The sequence below is a fragment of the Numida meleagris genome, chromosome 6 (assembly GCF_002078875.1).
Source record: "Numida meleagris isolate 19003 breed g44 Domestic line chromosome 6, NumMel1.0, whole genome shotgun sequence".
Lineage (NCBI taxonomy): Eukaryota > Metazoa > Chordata > Aves > Galliformes > Numididae > Numida > Numida meleagris.
In genome coordinates, this window is record NC_034414.1 from 17336923 (window position 1) to 17359200 (window position 22278).

The following is a 22278-nucleotide window of genomic DNA, read 5'->3' on the forward strand; positions in this document are numbered from 1 at the left end:
GGTCTGAGGAAACGACCCCTTCAGTAACAAATGGAGCATGTGCTCTGGGTCTCTGGGAGGATTTGTGTGGGGATCTTGCTCTCCATGTGCGTGCATTCCTCTGAAGCAGACAGGTGTTAAAGTGAAATGGTGCCCAGAGGACGCAGCACCCTCCTGCTATCAGCAGCCTGACCACATGACAGATCCGAGAGCAGCCAAGCACAACTGCCGTGGAGCTTGCCAAGGGGTTAGATGCTGAATACTGAGTGAGGTATCTGTGCCAGCTTGGCACCTCTGGGCCATGTGGCTGCTGCCAGTGTGGGGTTGTCATTGTAACATACTGGGGAGAGTGGAACCTGAAGCTGTCCTCTCAGTTCCTGCCGAGAGAAGGTAACTTATTGTTGTGAATATAAAATATTAATTACCTTACAAGTATGCTTGGGAGGCTGTGCATGGCTCTGGCATCTCTCCAGACATGCTGTGGTGAAATCAGAGGATTGCCTCCTGGCACTGGAGTCTGTTTTGCACCCCCCCCCCCCTCTCCCCCCAGCATCACGCTGGAAATGAGTAAGAGGAACTGTTTGGAAACAATTGACATCTGGGGAAAGATGTTCATTGGCTTCTGGGATTTAGACCAGTCCCTGAGCTGGGTGCGTTAGGAGTGAACTTAACCAATGCTGTAATCTTTTGGCACCTGTTGCAGTTTTTTTGGCAGTGGCATAGGACTGCTTTGATTGCACTATGACCGGAGTAGTGAGCATATGTCTGATGCCCACCCCAGAAAGAGCAGCTTAGTGCCCTTAGTGCTTTACCCATTGTTTTTCTTCCACTTTCTTATTTGTCAAGCTGCTGTTAGTAATCATTGTTACATGCAGACAAGCATCTATCAGAATCTCCAAAGCTAACAAATGAAGGACAAAGAAAGAGGAGAACAGGAATTTGCAGAACTCTGTGTTGTCAGAGACCAGCTGCTTTTTGCATTTGATTTGGAATTGTTTATCTGGCCCTCAGTTTTAAGGAGTGTGGTAAACAGAGGACTCCAGGCAAAACGATACGTCCTAGTGTCTGAGATGTAATCAGGAGATGAGTATTTGGGTTTATAAATATGTTAAGCAAAACAACCAAATATGTATCTTCAAGAAGAGAATTCAGCGGACCCATTAAAGGAAGTCTCTGCCTACATGTCTCCGCACTGATTGTACATCTGTAAATGGCCGCCGTCCAGCAAAGCTCTTAAGTGCATGCTTAACTCTCAGCATGGCTTGGCTACAGCAGTGTTGCTAACTTTGGCATGTGAGCTTTTATGCATTTGGGGCATCCACATGCCTAGTGCTAAGCACATGCTTATGTGCCCTTCTGGAAACTAACTCCTCCTTGTGCCCTGGAGCATGAGTCCAGTTTCCACCTCAGTTTCCTGCTCCTAGAGAGGGTATTGAGGAATAGGGCTGCATATCCATATGGACATCACTGAAATGCAGAGGTACAGGCCCCTGATGCTTGCTGATGCTGCATGTATTTTACCTTTCCTGGTGCCTTAGAATCAATGCATGGACTCCAAGGGATCTCTAGAACATAGCATAAGGTCTTCTAATCAAAATGTGTTGGTTTTCTGAAGGAGACTGTGAGCCCCTGCAGTCACCAGGGCTGTTCATTAAACTCTGATGGACAGACATCGTTCCTATAGACTGGATTAGTAGATTGAGAAGATATAGTGAGGTTGTCCATAAAGGTTCCCATTGCTGTAAATCAGTGCATCTTAAACACAATTCCTGTACAGTCTGTACAGAACTCAGCATTTAGTAGAAAAGGATTCCTCGGTTAACCCTTGTGGCAGAACCAGTGTGGAAATGGCACACAGTCCATATTGCACTGCAGCTTTGTGTGTCTGGACTGATGGGCAGTCTGAGAGGTGCGCGTGTTGAAATTTATCATAGCATTTGCTGCCTTGTTAAAAGCTAGTCTTGAGAGGTGAGGTTATCAGATTAGAAGCAGAAGTCCTCAAATGCTTATTGCAGCTTCTGGAGTTACAACTCAGCTTTGCTAATCTAGAAAGGTGATGGAAGATCCTATGCTTCTTGTCTACTTGTAGACTGCAGATGAGAAGAATATCAACAAAGGCTGCCCAAATGCTAGATCTCCTAAATGTTGAACAATGAAAAATTAATTGAATGTATTGCAGTAGTCACTGTTCATAGAGCTCATTGGGTACCTCTGTGTTTTAGATTCTGTTTTAAAAAAAAAAAAAAAAGGGGGCAAAATAAAAAAAATTCCATCAGAAACAAACAACTGCTTTCATAAGTAAAGTCCAAGCAAGCAATTCCAGCAAACTATTCTAGTGTGCACAGTTCAGAGTCTGCTTGGATATTTTATGATCTACCATCTGCAGCAGAAAATTGCTGAATGAGTAATAGCAGGTTGATGGTTGTTGGTTTTTTTTTACCTTTACTGAAGCCTGTTTGTGCTACAGTCAGCTTTGGTATTTGTAGTCATCTATTTTATGTAAGTTAATTTTTGGACTTCATGAAAAACCTAAATGGGAGAAAAACATCCTGTTGTGAGGCGGTTCTTATCTGCTGCATTGGAAGAATTAAAAATGGCTTTCTGAACAGTCCAAAGGAGTTCATTTGAGGGCTAAAACCCAAATACAAGTTTGAAAAGCACTTTAAAATATCTTTGTCTAGCTTTCTGCCTCTGGAGGAGGAAAAGAGAAATTTAGCAAGCACCACATGTTACAGATGCTGCTCAAGATGCTCAACACATTACTTAAAGCTGTTCTGTAACCATTATGTTGTGAGTAATAAAAGGATGTGAATGGGATGGAAAAGGGAGAATCCAGGTTTGCTGTAACCACATCTGTAGCCTCACCATTCACATGTAGTAACGGGGTCAACTCACTTCTGCCAGTTCCTGCAGTATTACTCAACGTACCTCTGCAGCACAAAGTGATACCAGATCAGGGTTACCTCTGAGTGAGCTGGCATGTCTGCAGTAGGTAACCACACAGGGATACCAGCTTCGGTGCCGGAAACAGTGAAGCTCTATTACTGCCATACGTAGTCAATTAGCTCGGATGTCACTGTGAGCAAATATTGCTATATTGCTGCTGGATCTGCTGCTACGTTAATTGACGCTGGCTTGGGGATCTTTGCCCGAATGTGCAGCGCAGACATACCCAGGAATGTGCTCCTATTGTTGACTGAATACTGTATTTTCTCATAAATGTGGCAGGAGTATAATTGCAGGGTGGAAAAAGAAGGGCAATATACATTCACTTCACTTTAGAAACTAAATTAAACCTTTGACTTAACTCACTTCTATACCAGCTCCCTGCAGGCATTTCTACAGGCTTCATTAGAGCCAACCTCGAGGCCATGGAAAAGGTCTTACAAAAGCCCAGCTAGGAAGCCAGTCACAGCCCCAGATCCCGCTGCTGCACAGCACAATCCGCCTCTTGGCTCCTCGGGCCTGCAGCTGCCAGGCACTCTCCTTATGTGGTCACTGGTGTTGGCTCACAGGCTGCAGCAGATAGAAGAGGAGGGCTGAGGGGGAACACATTCATCACTGCCAGCGAGAGTGGGGGCAGTGCCAAGTCGCTATGTAACTAAGCACATGTGCCAATTTGCTCGGTAATTGGATTGCTATTTGAAAAATTAAAGCGGTGTCTAGAAAATTCGAACCTTCGCATTTACACAGTATGAAGCTCGCAGCTGAGGGCCTGCACAGGAAGAGTAAAGGTGACCAGACGTAGGTGTTTAGGAGAGTGGGCGTAGGAAGCGATGTGATTACTTTCAGAAGTGTTCCCCCAGCCTCACAAGCAGCCGCTCTGCAGAGAGACAAAGAGCAAGGCACAGCGCAGGGGAAAGCTGTAACGTTATGGACAAGCTGTAACCCATTGCTTACTAAGGAAAATTAGCACGGGCTCGTCAGCTGAAAGCAATTCGTGTAAAGAAAACATATCATTAGAGGGAAGGGCTTGATGTTGCTGTAAATTTTTTTTTTTTTGCTGAAGAGGGGAAAAAAGCTGCTAATGGCCATTACAGTATTTTCTTCCAAGCCTGCAAATCTGTTACTTCTCTGTCTGCTATTATATATATTATTCTGAGATGCCTTTGCTGAGCAAATCCTATGTAGTAATGTCAAAACTTAATTATTTTGAATTATCCGGCTACAGAATTTCTCCTTAAAGGTACACTTGTGACACAGAGCTGTTTCTGCTCCCCCTGAAATCAAGTTCAGACCTCACTTTGACTTCAGCAGAAGCCCAATTATATCCAAAAATATAGTTACCTAAATAGCCCTTCAGGCATTTCGCTATTCTTTGCAGTTGAGCTCTCTGGCCACCCCTTATTCAGCTAAAAATTTTAAGCGTGTGGATACAATGGGTTATAAATTGTTCCTAAGGTAATATTTGTAGTTTAAAGTATAATCCGGTTGCTTGTAGACATATATAAGCAGTGCCTGTGTTCTTCATCACTGCTCAGCGGAAACTCAAGCTGGAAGCCTTGTATTTAAAATAATAGAAAGTAGAAATCGATGGGCTTGTCCCAAAGAAGAACTATTTGGAACCTCTGTGAAATGTCTGATTATTTCTCATGTGCTTAGTCCTGGTAGAATGAGGTTAACACATGTCAAAGTGGAGGCTCAGGAAATTTTGGGTCACATTTCTGCCCCTAGATGGAGTCTTCTGCACACTGGTATTTTTGATATTTGGGGAGAATGGAGCTGTGTGTTGGAAGCCTTGAAATGCCTCTTGTTCTGAATTCCCTTTACAGTGTATCAAGTGCTGCCCATTGGGACGAGGGTAACTGGGACCCAGAAGACCATTTAGAAGAGGAAAAATCAAAATAGGGTTTGTTTGTAGAATTGTTCAGATACTGTAAGAGACACCACAATTTCTTAGTGTCTCTTGTTTGTTGGTTAGCGATAGATACCTGTGTAGTAAGGCAAAAAGTCTATTTTATAAAGCGATGCTCATTACTATGAAATGTCTGATATTTGCAGCTCGCAGTGCTTAGCATTTCTGTGACTTTTGTGGTATTCCCTTCTCTTAGTGTCCTGTGAATGCCATGGTAACGTTAACGACTTGTAAAACATTTTAATAGTGACCACTGTAATATAGTGGTTGTGTGCAAACAGCATGCGCCATTGCTTCAGAGGTGTTTGTAACATTTTGTTTTTGTCACAATCAGAGCAAAACGTTGCCAGATCTCGAGAACCAAATCCTAAACTTGCCAAACACGAAGCTGAAAGTGAGTTCTCTTCTGCAGCTTCTGCCTTTGATCATCTGCAGTTTCATTGATACATTCCTACCCAGCACTCACGAGCTTAGTGAACCATGGCTCTAGCAAGCACAGTTGCTTGGGAAAAGCATTTGGCTGCAGACGCCGTGTTGGAGGGGGGAGGTGGGTGTTTTCCGAAGCCAGCTTTGGAAAAATCTGTGTTGTTTTATGTGTGAGAGAGAGCTCAGCTGCGGGCTCGCGGCTCAGGTATGTTTGCAGGCGGCTTCTGGTTCCGCCTCTGCAACAGGAGGGACCAGCTGCAGGGTTTGTCCTTGGGCTGGGAGCTGGATTCCTGCAGAATCCAGGATTTTGCTTTGGACCTTTTTAAATGTGATGTAAATGCCAGCAGCTTCCTAACAACTGTTCGCGGAGCTCGGAGCAGAATTTACAGTGGACTCTTGTGAGTGAGAAGAGAAAGGAAAAGCTCAACAAAACCTCTGTCATCTGAGCAGAGTCCTGAGAAATGCTTTCCAGCTTTCAAAGAAAGAAAGGGTCTTAATTCAGATTTGCCGGAATTGTCTAATTAGTTCCTTTAATGCCATGCACCTTATAGTCTGTGCCGCCAGCTTCGTCCTATAAATGAGACGATGGGCTAATTCATCTTGGCAGCAGTAAACAGACCTTGTGATTGTCCTCCCCACAAACACCGGCCTGCTTTTAGGAGAGTGCTTTGACCAAGCCCGCGTCCTCGCTCCCTCTGCTGTGCCCCCCTATTCCGAGCGCTGCCTCTGCTCCGCACTCTCCTTCCCCACCGACCCACCCCACCCCGTCTCGCACACAGTGACATACCTCACACATTTGCCACTGCTAACAACAACCTGTCAACTCTTTCTTTGCACCGTGCTAGGCGCCCTTTGTTTCTGCAGCCCAGCAAGCCTTGCAGCTGTTGTCCGAGGCCTGCTCCGACAGCCTGTGATCAGTCAGCTGCAAAATCCTCCCTGAACAACTCGGTATTCACAGCTCTAATCGGGCCAGCGGACTGTTTCCTCCTCTCTCGCAGTAAATCTTTATCACTTGCGCTCTGCTCGTCAGTTCGTGGCGCCAGCTCTTTGGGCAGCTCGATCCCTTTCCCATACTCTGCTGCGCTGTGTGCTCTGAATGCTAACTCCGGCCTCGTTTAGGCTCGGTGCTGCGGTCCACATGTGGGGAATGTCGAATTCCTTCTCCTTTCCCATCTTCTAAGCTGCATGTACCGCAAGTTTATCTCTCTTCAAACACAAAGATACCCAAAGGCTCCCTCCTTCTGCCTATTTCATATTGTATCCTTAGAGGTTAATTATGCAATTATCTTTCCAGCAGCCTGTTGTGCTTCTGTATAAGAGCGGCCTTTGGTAGGAAGAGCAGGGTGAGTGCCCAGCCCGAGGGAGCTGGTGGTGGCAAGGGAAGCCCTGGGGAAACTGGCACAGGCTTTAATTTGATCGCATGCCCAGGGCTATTAACCTTCCTCTTAATGGTTCCCCCATGGACGGAAACACATTTCCTTCCATCCTGTCCCTCAGTTGATGCCATCTCAGTCTTTTAAAAGATTTACATCTAAGATGTTGAATTGTGAAGCAGGTTTTTAGAAAACAGATCAAAGTTTACTTCCTTGGTATCCCAGCTGAGTGGAGGGGAGTCCGTGCTGCTTTTAGGATGAGGTTTGTGCCAGTGTGGGGCTGCTGAAGATTTATTCTTGTGGAGCTGAAAGCACAACTCTGTGTCCATTGCTACTTCTGCTACAGCATGACAGCTCCTCCTGCCTCTTTTGGCAAAATGCTGTGGAGTTTTGTTTTCCCCTGAGTTGTGCTTGGGCCTGGGGTCTGAGATGACCAAAAGTGTAATTAAAGCTCAGTTAAAGAACAAGTTTCAAAGAGATTCATCTAGCTTTCAAGTACGACATGCTCAAGGTTACTTTTAAAAACAAATTATTTGGGACAGTGAGGGTTATTTGTGTTTGTAAGGAGCCTGCGAAGAATTTGCACAAACACTGCTCTGAGGACCAGAACTACTGTTTTTTAATCTTGTCTCTTAATCTGTTTCCACCACTGGAAAATCCATTTCTCTTCCTGCTTCAGCTTCCCCTACTTTCAAAACCTTCTGTTTCGGCCCCTCCAGGTGTGTGGATGCATGCAGGGGTGAAGATTATCCAGATACAGAAATACTTCTTTAAGAGTAAAACTTGAATTTGGAAATTTGTTGTTGCCATTAATTTTATAAGGCGGCTGTGAAATAGATGCTGCTTGGAAAATCCAAGTTCATTTCCACTTAGACTTTCTACTCCTTGGTTCCTCATCCAGTATAGTGGAAGGTGGATTTGTTTGATCAAAAATAAACTCATCTATGTAGGATTCTTTGAAAAAAAATTTCCATGAAGCATAAATTTGCTGTCCATTACAGTCAATTGGACATGTAGAGGAGCATTGCAATTAGACAGTATTAAGCAGGTATGTCCAGTAAAATGCAAGCAATGTGTGGCATAGCTTAGTTACCGAGCTAAACATTTGGGTCTGACAGCCTTGGCATGTGCCTGTCTCCCATGTGTTTGTTGCTGTCTGCACTCATATTCACTTTCTGGCCATGATGGTCATGGTTGGTGCACCCTACTTAAATTACTCCTGTGTACATCTCTAGATGGGATGTTCTGCTACTATGTAACTAGATGTATAAACACATTTTAGACTTAATTTAGGGGAATATCTCCAATCTTGCCGGTATGTGCTGCAGAAACCCTTTTGTTTCTCAGTGCGTTCTTCAGTGAAGTTGAATGTTCATAAACAGCTTCTGAATACTAGCTTTTTTTCTGTAGGCTGTCTACAAGGAAAGCAGGTGAAGTATGACATTGAATAGTATGGCACGTTGAGCTGTTTGTTGGGGGAAGCTTCACTGTTCAAAGTGCTCTTGTGATCAGAGTCAGTTTGGTGGGACAGCAGATAGAGAACACAGCATCTTGACAAGTCCTAGGCAAACATCTTAGATAACCCTTTCTCTTTCTCTGATTTTGCTCACAATACTCTTCTCAGCTCCTTCCTCCATGTCCCAGGGTGTTACCTGCCATCCTTTGGTGACACTAGCTGTCCACAGGGTCCCAGAGGTTGCCACAAGGCTGGTGCTGTAGCTGAGTTCATAGTTTGGCTCACATGGCTCTTGTCATAAGTGATGGAGTGAGACATTGCATGTAGTCAACCACCCATGCTTCTTCCAGACTTGTAGTCTTGTCTATCCTGTGAGTCTTGTTGGACTGTTTTTTCTTGCAGTTTTGATGACTATGAACTTTGGAGGAAACACAGGTTATGTTCCCTGACCCCCACTATGTAAAAATGTAATAGTAAGTTCAGTCCCTTTTTACCTTATTATTTTTTTTTGATCAAATAGTAAGCTACAGGACATAGATATTTCATGATGTGATGTCTTGTATTTTATGAAACAGTAGCTCTTCACCATGCCTGGGGTAAGAAAATCCATCCTGTGTCCTCTGTACAAAAACCAGTGGATTTTGAAGGGCTCCTCAAGAACATCCTTTCCATAGCTTGTTGGCACTGTCCATGCGTGGCTGTTCTCCTGTACGTCTAATGATGTTTCTGCCCCAAAGTGAGGTTCTGCTGAAGGATGCAGCTGCAGACTTGATATGTTTTTCTGTTGGCTGTTGCTGGAGGAGGACTTGTTTGTGGCTGTAGGATGAGCAGAGTCAGAGAACAGCTTTTCCAGTTCACTAGTCCAAATTGCAAAAGGACTTGCCTTTCCTAACGTGAATATCTGCAGGAGCAGGATATTTTATTGCTCGGTTGTTCTGTTTTTAAGGAGCAATGTCAACACTTTTCCAGCTCCTCAAGTATTTGACTTTAGAAAATTTCAGACCTCAGCAACATTCTTTTTGAATTTTTTTCCTAATTTGCTGATAATATGCTTACTCTGTAATTCCATTTTAAAAAAGTCTTTTAGTCTAGGAATTTCCTTGTCTGATTTACCTCAGACTTTCCAGAAATATTCTACCTTGGCATGAAGTTTGCACCTGTGGAAGTTCAGGGAAATTGGTTTAGGTTTTGCTAAATGAGGAAGGGCTTCTGCCAAAATCGGGTTTATAATGAAAGGCTGGTTTAAATATGGACAGACGATGCTCTTCATAATTATTAGGTAACATTAATGTATAATCAGGCCCGTAAAGGGAAAAAAAAAAAAGTGGACTTTATCATGCCTATGAAAATGAATTTTTGTTTCTTCTTTGGCAACTCAGGGGAGAATGTATGCTACTAACCCATCTTGTTTAATTTTGTGAGCTGCCACTTGTGTGCAAATTTCCTGTACATCTTAAAAACATGTAAAAGATGAACAAAGAAGGAGGAGGAAGATTATAAATGGATCCATGTGACTGCCTCTTCTCCAGGCATTTTTTCCCCTCGCTTAAGATGTTTGGAGGGAACGCAGGGCCATGCAGTGTTTGTTAAAGCTGATGGAATATCTTCCTCCCTCGGGGTATTTCTTTAATCAATGTTTCTTTATAGCATTAGGTCATCTCCTCTTTTTTAATTTTTTTTTTTCTGAAGAATCCTTGTTTTGTATGTTTTCATGCATTCTGACGTTTATTCTCAGAATTATGGCCTGATCACTTCCTGTCCTTTTCCTCAAAATTTCTCTCGTTTTATCTATTTTAAGTGCTGAAGCACAAAGATAACCCCATCATAGTTCTCTCATTTTCCCCAGTGCTTCCCCCCCCCCTTCCCTCCCCGCAATGAAAAATGAAAGGTCTCATGGTCTTACAGATTTTCTTTATGCTTATTTTGGCCTATTTGCAACCCAAATACATCACTATAAGACGGCTCTCTAAGGCTCTTGGATCAATTAAAGGTAGCCCTATTCATTGCCAGTACAAACCTTTGCCTATTAACTCTTTCAAAGGGCATTTGTCATCGCAAAAAGCTGTGAATGCCGTCTGGGTTCATTGATTAAAAAAAGGTATTGTTTTAAGGCTGCTGAATATCTTAATTAGTTGTAATCAGAGGGTAGCTTGTGTCTGTAAAGTGATACAGTTACCTTTCACCTACTTGCTTTATTCTGCATGTTTTAAAAGAAAAATATCTCATGTAATTCAAGCAGAGTGTTCATAGGGTAGAAGAGAGGAGTGCCCTTGCCGATCAAAGCATAATTTATGACATTATTTCATAAAGCCAAATAGTTAATGTGCTAACTTGGAGAATGTCTCGTTGGCCTACGACCAGCCATGAGAGGGCGAGCAGAGCGATGTTGCTCGTTGCCAGCTATCATCCTCCTTTCTTCACTCAGAAATCCAGCGTCTGTATTCTGGAAGTGTAGAAATCCACCCCAATTCTGCAAGCACCCGCACGTGTGCTTAGCTAGAGCGCATGAATAGTTCATTAATACGGAGTATGTATGGTGCTGTTTGCCAGACCAAGGTAGAACAGGGGAACATTTTTTAGACCACTGGTTCGTTTGCTGCAATTGTGGTCTCAAACGGTTTGCAGCCATTTGTGAATTTGTACTAAAACCGGGAAATTATTTAAGCTGGGAAAATGTCTTTTCTGCTGTCCTCTGAATCAAAACATTTCTTTCAGTGGTTAATAATAAAAGTCTGTTTCCTATTTGAAGAGACTCTTCTGAAAATTATAATCCACACTTTTCCTTGGGCTTTATGAAAAGCTTTGCTTGTGCTTGATGCTGTTTTGGTTTATTTTTCTGAGAAAATAGTTTGTATTTCCCCTAAAATATTTCACTCAGAGCAAATGGTTATTTACGTGCCTCTGATGGAGAGACTGGGCTGTAAAGAGATTCCTTCCAGTCACAGGTCTCAGTGATGCACCAGTAACTTGCATAGGTTGGCCTTTACCCTCTGGTGATGCACTTCCAGAGATGATGATTTAGGGATATATGCTTTTCTTTCCATAATTGTGTAAATATCTTCTTACAGGGAGGAAAAATGCACCTGACAGAAAATCTTAAGTCATGACTGGTAGAAATATTTGCTTTTGCTCTTTAGTAAGATACTGGATCGGATAATAGTCAGACTAGATGGTCTTAGTGGTCTTTTCCAAACTCAGTGATTCTATGAGTAGATGACAATTTATTTTGGGAAAGGGGGCACAAATGGTGTCTTATGGGGAGACTCCATTATCTGGGAGAAAAAGTCTTTAGAGTTAACCAGCAGGTTAACCATGTACACTGAGTTGCTGGTACCATTTGGTCATCTGGGAAGCAGGGCAATGCAATACCTGGGAACTGCTGGACATGCGAATCCTTAACACCTGCTCTTGGCTTACAGTTTGGTAGATTTTATTGTAAAAAATGCATGCATGCTTGCACATGGATTCTCAAGGCAATGTGGCAAAGTTGCGTAAATGCTAGCACTGCTATATCCGATCTCTTATTTTTCAGTGAATAAGTGTACTGTGTAATGCTTCCCTCACAGGACAACTTTTCTGTAGTTGCCTAAGTTCATCTTGCAGTACTTTTTGTGAAGTACTTGGAGTACTTCATGTCCTTTTAAATATTTTTTTCAAAATAAAAATACTTCAGAAGGACTAGTTCCAATTTCAGTTGACTGTACAATCATCTCTGTTTCATAGATATGGAAGAACAGCCTGATAAAGGTTAAAATCCTTATTCAAGAAAATGCAAAAATTTAAGCACGTGTGTTAATGTTCCTGTGATTTTGGCGTAAACTATTCTGAAAAGTTTTCCTGGGATGCTGTCAGAGGCAAAAATAGAATATGCACTGGAGTTGCAGACAGTGCCTCAGTCGCAGTATATGTGAACATTAGAAATTTTCTTTCATACTTAGTAATAAATGTGAGGCATGACATGGTCGTTTGGAGGGGGATTTATTTTAATAGTTGGTTTTTTAATTCAACGATTTATATGCTACAAAAAGATAATTTTGGTGTGAGGATCAGTGCTGTTCTAAGCTTTTTCTTCAGCTTTTTATGTTTGCACAGAATTGTGCAGAACCTTTTCTTTGATCAAGTGCCTCGGAAATAAGTTTGAAGAAACAAAACCGCCCATTTCTACTGTAACTCTGATGTGCATATGAATTAATATATAATAGTATTGTATGTCTTTCTCTATAGAACATTTTTAGGTGTCTGTAGAACTAGGAGATGATTTATGAAGTGTGACTCATTTTTCCTTCTTCACACTGTTCCACTGGAAGAACTCGGACTGCGATGAGAAAAACTAGTACACGTTATTAAGAATTCCGATAAAGTAGGCTGAATAAATTTGTTTTCTTTGTGAGCCTTAATCCTGTGTTGTATTGGCTTCTTGGACATGGCTAATTTATTTGGAATTCCATTCTGTTCCCGACAGCATTCCTGATTAGCAGTTTGATCACCCGGAGCAAAGTTACATACCAGCTTTCAACTCTTGTAATCTAGCAGTGTAATTTTTTCAAATGGACTCTTTTCTTTCCTTCTTTGCCCTAGCTCCCTTTCTTTATATGCGCAAAAGAGACTTTAAAAGTAAGCAGGATAACCTGTTAGTAGATTGAAAAATTTGTACAAAACAATACAGTTTGCTGAATGCCCAACTTGTGTCTGGCTACAAAGCATCTGATGTAAAGTTCAGATGGGAATATAGAAACTTCCAAGATCAGCTGGATCAGTGAGTGCTTATTGTGAGTTCAGTATTTTGTAGCTATCAAAATGCGATTTAAGAAAGCAGACGTTTAAGGAGAGAAAGCCAGAACATAAAGTTCAAGCCCCGCAGTCCCACGTCATTTTTTGATTTAGTGTGATGATGGTAGGCCTGATAATTTTCTATTGCTCACAGGGCTTCAAACAATCATAGAAATTTTTTCTTAAAGTTCAGCATGTGTTTAATATGGACCTAGTTGAATGCAGCCATATTTTTGATCATGTTTTTAAAGTTTTCAAGGCTCTGTTAATTTCCAGTTGAAGCTACATAAGAAATATTTTAGCTATACCTTTCAAATAACGTACTTTGATTTTTTTTTTAAGCAGAAAAGTAAGATTTGGAGCTACGTCAGTCCAGTTCCAATATGCAAAATATTTTCTATCATCACTTGGATAGATATTTTTCAATGATTGCATTTTTTGAGTATTGTAATATCTTCAAGTCCTTTCCATAATCTGTAGTTTTGTCAAAGCATATTCTGCATGTGCTAGGTTTTAGAAACTTGTATGTTTAATGGCTAAGTTTGTGACATGCTAGACCTTGTATGGAAACTGCAGTTGCATCGTTGTTCACTTCTGTTGGTGTTGTCTTATGCTGTCAAAATGAATGATGACTGGGAAACCCCAATTTAATAGTAAATCAGAGCAAGGTTTTGATCTGATTTCTCTTTGGTGGTGCACAGGAGGAGCATCCTCAGAGTGAAATGTAGAAATGCTGCATTTAGCAGCCCCCTCTGCAAGTGTACGGTGTGCTGAAGACACATAGTTGAAGGTGAAAGGGAACTGGATTTTCTAATCTGTGACATTTCTTAAGGTCCCGATCCGGTTTTGTGCTCAGTGAGGAGAAAGAGAGGTTTTTAAATCACAAGAAACTTGGGAATAACCCAGGGAGAGGTGTCCATGGCACTGATCAAGAGACTCAAAATAGTGGTTTTACATATGAATGATTTGACTGTCTACTTACAAAAGCTTGATCTGTCTTTCTGCTTTCTTCTGATCTTAAATTTCATGGATCTGAAAGACATCTCCTGACAATTTTTTTTATCAAAGCTGGAGCGTGTTTTACCAGACTTTCTACTTTTCAAGAGCTGGCAGTTTGATTGAAATAGTTAAATCAAAAATAATAAAAATAAAAATAGTTAAATTACACAGAATCACAGACTGTGACTGGGAGGGACCTCAAAAATCATCTAGTCCAATCTACCTGCTGGAGCAGGAAGAAATTGTCTAATGGACTGCTGCAATAGCATGAATTCAGTGGGAAAAAAAAATCCACGGAAGGAGAACTGAGGAAGGATGGTTTAGGTCTAGATCCATTCTATGCAAATGCATTCAGTGAAAATTCCTTAATTTCACCAGGAAAAAGTCCAGAGGATCTTTCCAAGCAATAAAACTGCACAACTAACCAAGTGTGAAGACATAGCAAGTTGTGTGGGATCTCTTGCAAGTGAAGAAGAAATGGATATAACTGATCGATAATAAGCTATTTTAATGTTTGTAATACAAATTCAAAATATTTGTGAGGATTTCATCCTGTGAATGACTAAACATTTTTGTATTTTTATACTTGTTCATCGGGAGGTAGTTGTTTTAGATATCATTAGTATTTTAATTTGGTGATATGGTTAAATACCATGGCATATACACAAGCTATTTTATTACTTCTAAATTGTGTGCTATTTATGCTCCTGCAGAGAAAATTCTATGAAGTGAAGAGAAATAAAGTATCTGCTACTGAGCATTGTGTTGTACAGCAGCACACAGCAGAGATAATGCATTGACAGCTTCCCAAATGGGAAGGTCTTATCAACTCTTCAAAATACAGATCTCTTTAGGTGATCATTTTTAAGACAGATTTTTATTATTATTTTAAATCTTACTTGTGACTCCGAGGCCTTAAGGATGGTGCTGAATTTGAGTTTTACAAGCACTCAGTTTTATGGATGCTGAAGTTACTCATAAGGGAGAAAATATGTAGTAAATGAAATATTTTATTTCTGTCCTTGTTTTTCTTGATCATGGAAATGGGCATAATGAACTGACTGTGGTGGGAAGAGCATGCTTGCTGGGGACTTTCCAGTAGAAAACCAGTGGGGCAGGTTTTGACTCAGTGCAACACTGAATGATCTTGATATGTGCTCATTATCACAAGATATTTCAAGCAGGAATTGACATTGAATGTCCAATTTTGTCCTCTAACACTGTGAATACCTTGAATTGGCTCTTTGTAAGTGGTGGTTCATTTTCACTGTGATGTATATTGCTTGTTCAGGAGATTTCACGTATATAAACTGGAGCAAGGTGACTTTTTCACTCTGATAACTGCAGCAGGCACATGACTGAGAGGTAAGTGCTGGTCCTAAATATCTTTCTTTCTTTTTCTTTTTTTTTTCTTTTCTTGTTCCTTTTTCTTTTTTTCTTCTTTTAACAGTGAACTGGGAACTTCTGTTAACCACGTTGATACTCACAAATCTTTGCCATTTTCCTCTGTAGATATACTAACTTTTGAATGTGTGGAAAATACAGTAAGTAACATATCCTATTTTTTTTTAAATTACATATATTTTGAAAAACATTTCAAACCGGTAATGGTGGATATCATGCAATTATTGTTGTATTGTCTGCTTTATTGCAAGTAGTTTCTCAGGGTATATTAAAATTTAAAGAATTAAATTACATTTTATGAAGCAGACTGCCTAATTTATAATTGGAGCTGGAAAAGTAGAGATGAAATCTGTTGCTTTATATTTTAAAAGGCATTATGCATTCTTGTTGACCTTCAGAGCGATTAATTATGTAATGTTAATTTAATAACAAAATGCAGAATTTGTCTTAGAAATAGTTTCGAGTAGATTCAAATTAGAGGATTTTAATAAATATAGCAGGAGATGGTAATATTGTCGATTATGTGATGAAAACCCATGTTAGTAAGAAAAAACCACCCACTAGGAGTACAGTTTTGTCTTGCCCTTATTTTCTAGGGAGATGACTAGTTGAAAAATGGTTTTAGAAAATAAAGTCTGAGCAGAGAGGATGCATTTTGGTGATGCAGCATGCATTCTTTGAAAAAGGCAAATCATTCAGAATAATGGCATGCACTGGGAACACCTGTTATTTGAAAATATGTATTTGGAAAAATCCAGATAAGAATGATTAATATGTAGGCTCTGCATAGTGCTTTTTCTCAGTGAGTCTCAAAATACTTCACAAAGGAGAGGAGAATATCTATGCATATTAAACGGTATCTTCTTACGCTCACATATTTTTTTTTCATCTGGCACACAGAATCATCTTGTCCTTGCTGCACATTAATTTTCTGTGTGAAGCAATCTGTCCTAAGAAGTGAAATCTAAGCAGAAAAATACTTTCCTTCCATCTCCAGCAACTGGTGCTTCCTTTGTGTGATTGAGCACGGTGCCCACGAGGAGTGCCAAGTTGACAGCCGCAGTCCGGAGCCACAGAGCTGCCATTGAGCAGGCTGCTGGCGTGGGAGCACGCCCAGCGTTGTGCAGAGCACAGCGTCAGGCACGAGGATGTGCGGTTTATCCTCTGGCTTTGACACCTCTCAGGGAATGCAGGGGATGGCAGGGCCGGGACACTTGTGAGCCCGGGAGGAGGCACCTGTTTGCTTGGCACTGGAGGAGCTGCCAGTTTGTAGCTGACAGAGCAAGTGAACTGTTTGTCAGACTGCTTTTCCTGCTTAAATCCTGTACAGATGAGAAGAAGATTTCTCATCATCCGTGTTGATGCGAGTCTCTTAAAAACAAACAGGTTAAAGAAACAGTTGTCAGGAGTGACATAGCTGATCTTGCTTTAGGACAAATGGATAGACCTCTTGGGTCCTTTTCTTCCTTTTTTCACTCCTGTAAATAGAGGTGGCCCTATTACCAAATATATGCATATTCATATATATCGTAGAATCATAGAATGTCCGAAGCTGGAAGGGACTCACAAGGATCATCAAGTCCAAACCCTCACATGTAGACCTTCTGGAAAACTTATTCAGGAATATGAAATGGTTGCATCTAGCAAAGTGGAAAGTAAGGCAAAAAAAAAAAAAAAAAAAAAAAAAAAAAAAATCAAGCATATATTACTGTTTGAAATAAAACATTTGCTGGATACATAACACTTGTATGAGCTGGCACCATATATGATATTCATGCTTTATATTCATGAGCACCCTGCATGTTTCCTTGATACAGAGAAGAGCATCCATTTTGAGGGAATCTAGAGGGTGAATACCAGGGATCACTGCAAGTCCTTTGTGCTTCAAGCTTTATTCATGCCTTTCCCCATAAAGCAAGCAAATACCGGGAGGACCATTTTGGGTTTTACTTCGATCAGGTCTTCTGGAAGGTTGTAGACACTTGTTCTAATTTTTCTTGCCATAGAGGTGGTATATTTATCATTATTTAGCTTCTCCTCATCATTCAGGCCCTCTGATTTCAGGAGGTTTTATTTGATTGATCCTGGTTGGCATCAGTGAGATCCAGGACTGGCATGCTGGTACTGATTGATACAGGAGATGGTTGAATCCTTGCTGGCTGCAGTCACTGTTTCACTGACCCAGCTGACAATGATGTCGTCATTCACCTATATTTATTTTCTCCCCCTTGCTGCATTTTCCAGCAAAATCTTAAGTAGCTGAAGAGAGTAGTCCCTTTAAACTCTGCATTTTTTGAGGTCTGTAGGTATAAAAAGACACTCATTGTTCAGTGCTCCTCCACAAAGAATCCTTCTTAATCCTGATGGTGTGCATTCATCCCTAGGTTGAGCCTTCCTCTGCAGAAGAATTTGAGTTGTTTCACATTCCTTCATAAATGCGCATAGGGTAATACAACAGACTTTTTCCTTTTAAGCAATCTGATCAGTTCTCACACTTTCCAACTCCATTAGAAAACCCCTGTGGTAGCTGAGAGCACCCATTAATGTGAACAAACTCCTGAAACTCCTTAAAGTATTTTCTTTGCCGTGCCATTTAACTGTTTACAAAGCCTGGAGCTTTGCTCCTGATACACAGTCAATAAAAGGAAACAGACTAAAAATTGTTCCTTGTAATGCAGATGTATTTGTGTTGTTCTTGTAGAAGACAATGTGTTGAATCTCATGAGGTTACCCCAGTCAAGGCAATGGTAATGTCCGAGAGAGTATTGATACTTTATATTTTGTGATGGGTTTGGTTTAATGCAGAGTTTTGAAATTCAGGGAAGCAGTCCTGTCACTATGCTATTGCTTGGACCTCGTCCAAGCCATTTCTCTTACTGCTAATCCTTCATGCTTTTACCTTCACAACTGTACTTGTCATATTCCAATTGCTGAAATCCAGACCCAGACAAAATACTGCTTAAACATCTACCTAAGACCTTGTTCCCCTTCTGAACCACCTCCTAGAGCCCGTGCTTGGGCTCTAGGGGTGGGGACCTCAAGGTATTACTGCACTTATTCTCTTATTTTAAAGGAAAAAGAATGTATATTTTGCAGAGCTTTAAGTCTCTGAATCAGGCTTTTATTTCTTCTAGCTGGAAAGTATGGTTTCTGGGGAAAAGAGCTTGCTAGCTGAGCAAGTTCAAAAAGATCTTAGCAGTTACCCAGCAATTACTCATTTCATCAATCCTCTATATTTAAGGTGAGCTAAACCAAGTTCTTTCCTATAATGTCTACTTCAAATAATGCTGCTTTAAGTTTGGAGAGCCAAATAAGGAAATAGAACATAATCTTCCAGGAGTTTCTTTCCCTTTTAGTTCGTGTAACTCAGAGACTTGCTGTAACAAGAGCCCTTCTTTCTATGAAACCTGTTTAACATATTCAACTAAACAAACTATCTCCCCAAAAAAGCATGAGCATTTTCTGTGTGCCTTGCTCTAGCGTTGGCTCTTGAGGACATTTCAGCGTTTGTCAATGTACTAATTGAGCAATGCATTGTGGACAGCTTCTGTGTTCTGATTTGTTGTGCTTTTTTTTTTTTTTTTTCCTCCCTCCCTTCTTCCCCTTTTAATTTGTCTAGGAGATAAAAAGCCCCTCCAGTGTTGTTTCCTGCAAAGACCATTCTTAAGAGCTCGTTGGACAGCACAGGGCTCTTGAAGTGATAGCTAATTGGTGAAAGAAAGGCCCCGATTGTCTGGAGGGAGCTGGAAAGTGCTGCGTGTGCTGCTGAAAGGGACTAGGGAGAAGGTGCCTGGTTTCGCTGAGCAGCTGCTGCTGGAGATGTTTGGAGATTACATCAGCATTGGAAAAAAGGGGCAAAAAAAAAAGTCCAACTTCACAGAGACGGAGTTTATGGAGTTTTTTTCCCCTTCCAAAGGTCTTCTGACAATACTGTCATTGTCAATATAAGAGTTGTTAATTCTTCATGAATAGCACATGGGGCCTCTTGACTAAATGGTACGTTACATGTCCCAAATCTGTCAGCTGGGCTCTTCTCTCACATGCTAGTGAGATCACTTTGATTGGAATGTTACAGGAATTGCTGGGCCGGCCGCACAGAACTGAATGCTGCATTATATAATTAGATCTCCCGGAGTATTTTTTTTGCATTACCTCATTATTCTAGCTTAAATATGGAACCAGTCGTTTTGATGATTTTACTGGTTGTAATTATATTAATACGATTCATTTTATGGTCCTCTCTTAGTGCTTATATAGATTACAAACTGTCTCGAAGGTTTCCTGACAGGAGAAAAGAGCTCTAAGGGACCTCAGGAGGCTTCTTCAGATTTGGACTGACAGTGAGGACAACTGGATGAGGTAAATGGACGTAGAGCAGATTTTACCTCGGCCTCTGAAGGGAGAGAAATGGCCAGTTGAGACTGCAACTCAGTGAAGATCCTTCAGAAGGCCTCAAGCTGACAGAGAGGGAATAGAAACCACAACAACTGACTGAGTCAAATGACTTCCTATCAGACTGGCTCAAGAATTTGTTGTTGGGAACAGGATTGTGGATGTTTGCCAGTTAAACGATCTGGACAAGCTGGAAGGAATCCTATTGTTGGGCAGTCCAAGGCTGTCAGTGGCCCAGTCTTCCTACATGAAATGCGATGGCCCATTGCCTGCTGGACAAGCTGCTGGTCTGCACGTTAGGATGTCAGCTGCACGCCCTGCCTGGATGCAACAACTGACTGTGCCTGAACGAACACGGGGATTACTGACCCAGCTCAGGATCCACGTCTAATGCTGCTGATTTGCAGAGTGGATTTTTACATGACTGACTTGTTGCTAAATTCCTCTTGTGGTTTCTCCCTGTCAGTCAGATCAGAAGCTGGTTATAACCTGATGATCGCTTTTCTTGTCAGGTGGTATATCTGAGTAACAGAAGTGGCTGGACACCACTGGGATAGTCTGTTCCATGAAAAATAGATCAGTGTATTACAGTTTGTCTGACAGACACCAGCTCTGCTTCAGCAGTGCTGGATGTGGGGGCACACGACAGTGCTTAGAGGCCTTGCAAAGTTGTTTCTCTTCTAGCCTTTAGTAAGGAGCTACCAGGACATGGAAAGCTTTGACTACTCGCCCAAGGCAGGAGTGACTTGAGATTTTTTGCTTAATGCATCTTGCAAAGTGAGACAGGGCTCCAAGTGAACTGCCTGCTTTCAGATGGATGTTACACTGAGTCAAACTGCAAAAAATCTTGCTGCGTATGCAACGCAATTTAACATCTGCTTTTAAGAACTTGGTCTTCCTACAGCAAAAGTAGGAAAATTGTATTGCTTTGCCTGAGAAAGAAAGTTGAACTGTGGTATCGTTGGCCCAGTCCTGTCTGGTATTTTTAATGACATGCTGAAGTGAAGGCTGCCACTTCATGAACTGGCTTCTATACCTCTTGGTAGCTTGCATAATGATATCAGAATTCAGCCTAGGTAAAAGCCCAAAGCATTCCCATGAAAAGTTTTTGGCACATTCATGACTCCTTTAGGCTTGTTCCTTAGTAACTACTGATCAGCCTATATCTCTTTGTCATTTGAAGCCTCCTAACATTCAGACGTGAGATATGGTGCGTGTTTATACAATGGAACAGAATAAATGTGAGGCCGATTGATTTCAGTCTCAGATTTTATTTGTGGTAGATGACCAATCTACAAAACAGTTTGCAGTGTCTGAAGATGCATGTCATTGACTTGAAATCTAGCTAGTAAATAAATTAAATGTAGATGTAACTAACTCCCTTGTCTGTCTCTATGGGTACTAATTTTAGCGATGATTCTTATATTTATTTTTTTGTTCCCCAGTACCAGCGGACCACAAAGGGAAAGTGAAATGTCTATTTGCTGTGCAAACATACCTCTGATAATAAGTAACTGGAAAAATAGGCACAGCAATCCATCTTCTGTCAGTTAAACATAGCTATTCTTAGCTGTTGTGCATCATTATGAAGAAAATGAAACTTGTAGAGCAATTCATACTGCTTTTAAAAGCAAGTCTTCTAATCCATTCTTTTGATTATATTGAAATTATACTTAACATTGTCATATTCATATTAATCATTTAAAAATGTGAATGTAATGAGACGTGGATTAATGTCTTTATTATGTGGTGAAATTAGGAGTTGACACTAATGTGGAACTCACATCTTTGATCCCTTTCTTCTCACAGAGTAGAATCTTGATTTTTCCATGCAAATCAGAGATCATGGTCTTGTTATAGACCATAGTCTTATGCAGGCCAAATTTTCATTGATTTCTGTGGCACAATTGGTAGGAATGGCAGAATGGAATCATCAGAACGTCTTACTGTTTGAGTTGCCATAGCCATCTCCTTCAATGGCTAGCTCTTGGTGAGTGGGGAAAGCAGGCCCGTACTGGGTGAACTTACTGACTGGTAGATGTACGGAGTAGTAGATATCTATCCTGTAAATGACCACTGTTGTGAAACTCAGCACTGCCAGATATGGGGAACAGCCTGTCAATTCACTGGTTCTGTTTTTGTTTGTGTTTTTAAATTGTTTAATTTAGACCTCACCCAAGTTACAAGAATTTCACTGACTATGTTATGGTCAATGTTATAGTATGGATCTTCATCCTACACAGGTAAAACTGGCTGGAAACCTGAAGAGTTTACTAGAACATCAAAGCTTTGAGGCACATATGATTAATAAAGTAAATATTTTGTCTTAATAAAAATTTTACTAATTTAATTTGGATGTTTTGAAATCCGTATGCATTGAATGTAATTCTAATGTTTTGAAGTTCCTCTTCTGGTGTCTGAAAGCCTATTGTATCTTCCTGCTGATGAGGATTTTTGCCATGGAACCTATGTTGTCCTTTAATTTAACCATCTGTCCAAGCTAGATTGTCACTGCACTTACAAGTTAGTTTCTCTTTACATGAAACTGCAGCAGAATAATATTTTGGTGAATAAATCTTTCATATCAAGTAGTTGTACTTTATTTAAGATCTACCCTGGAGCCC

The 22278-nt window shown here is 40.9% G+C and overlaps 1 long non-coding RNA gene across 1 annotated transcript in view; it reads left to right on the forward strand.

The window, feature by feature from the left end:
- Positions 1–22004, forward strand: part of LOC110401009 — a 40958-nt gene extending 18954 nt beyond the window's left edge. The window contains exons 1-2 of the long non-coding RNA XR_002440197.1: positions 1–18503; positions 18882–22004. The exon at positions 1–18503 is cut by the window's left edge and continues 18954 nt beyond it. This is a non-coding gene — a long non-coding RNA (uncharacterized LOC110401009). The remainder of the gene's footprint in view (positions 18504–18881) is intronic.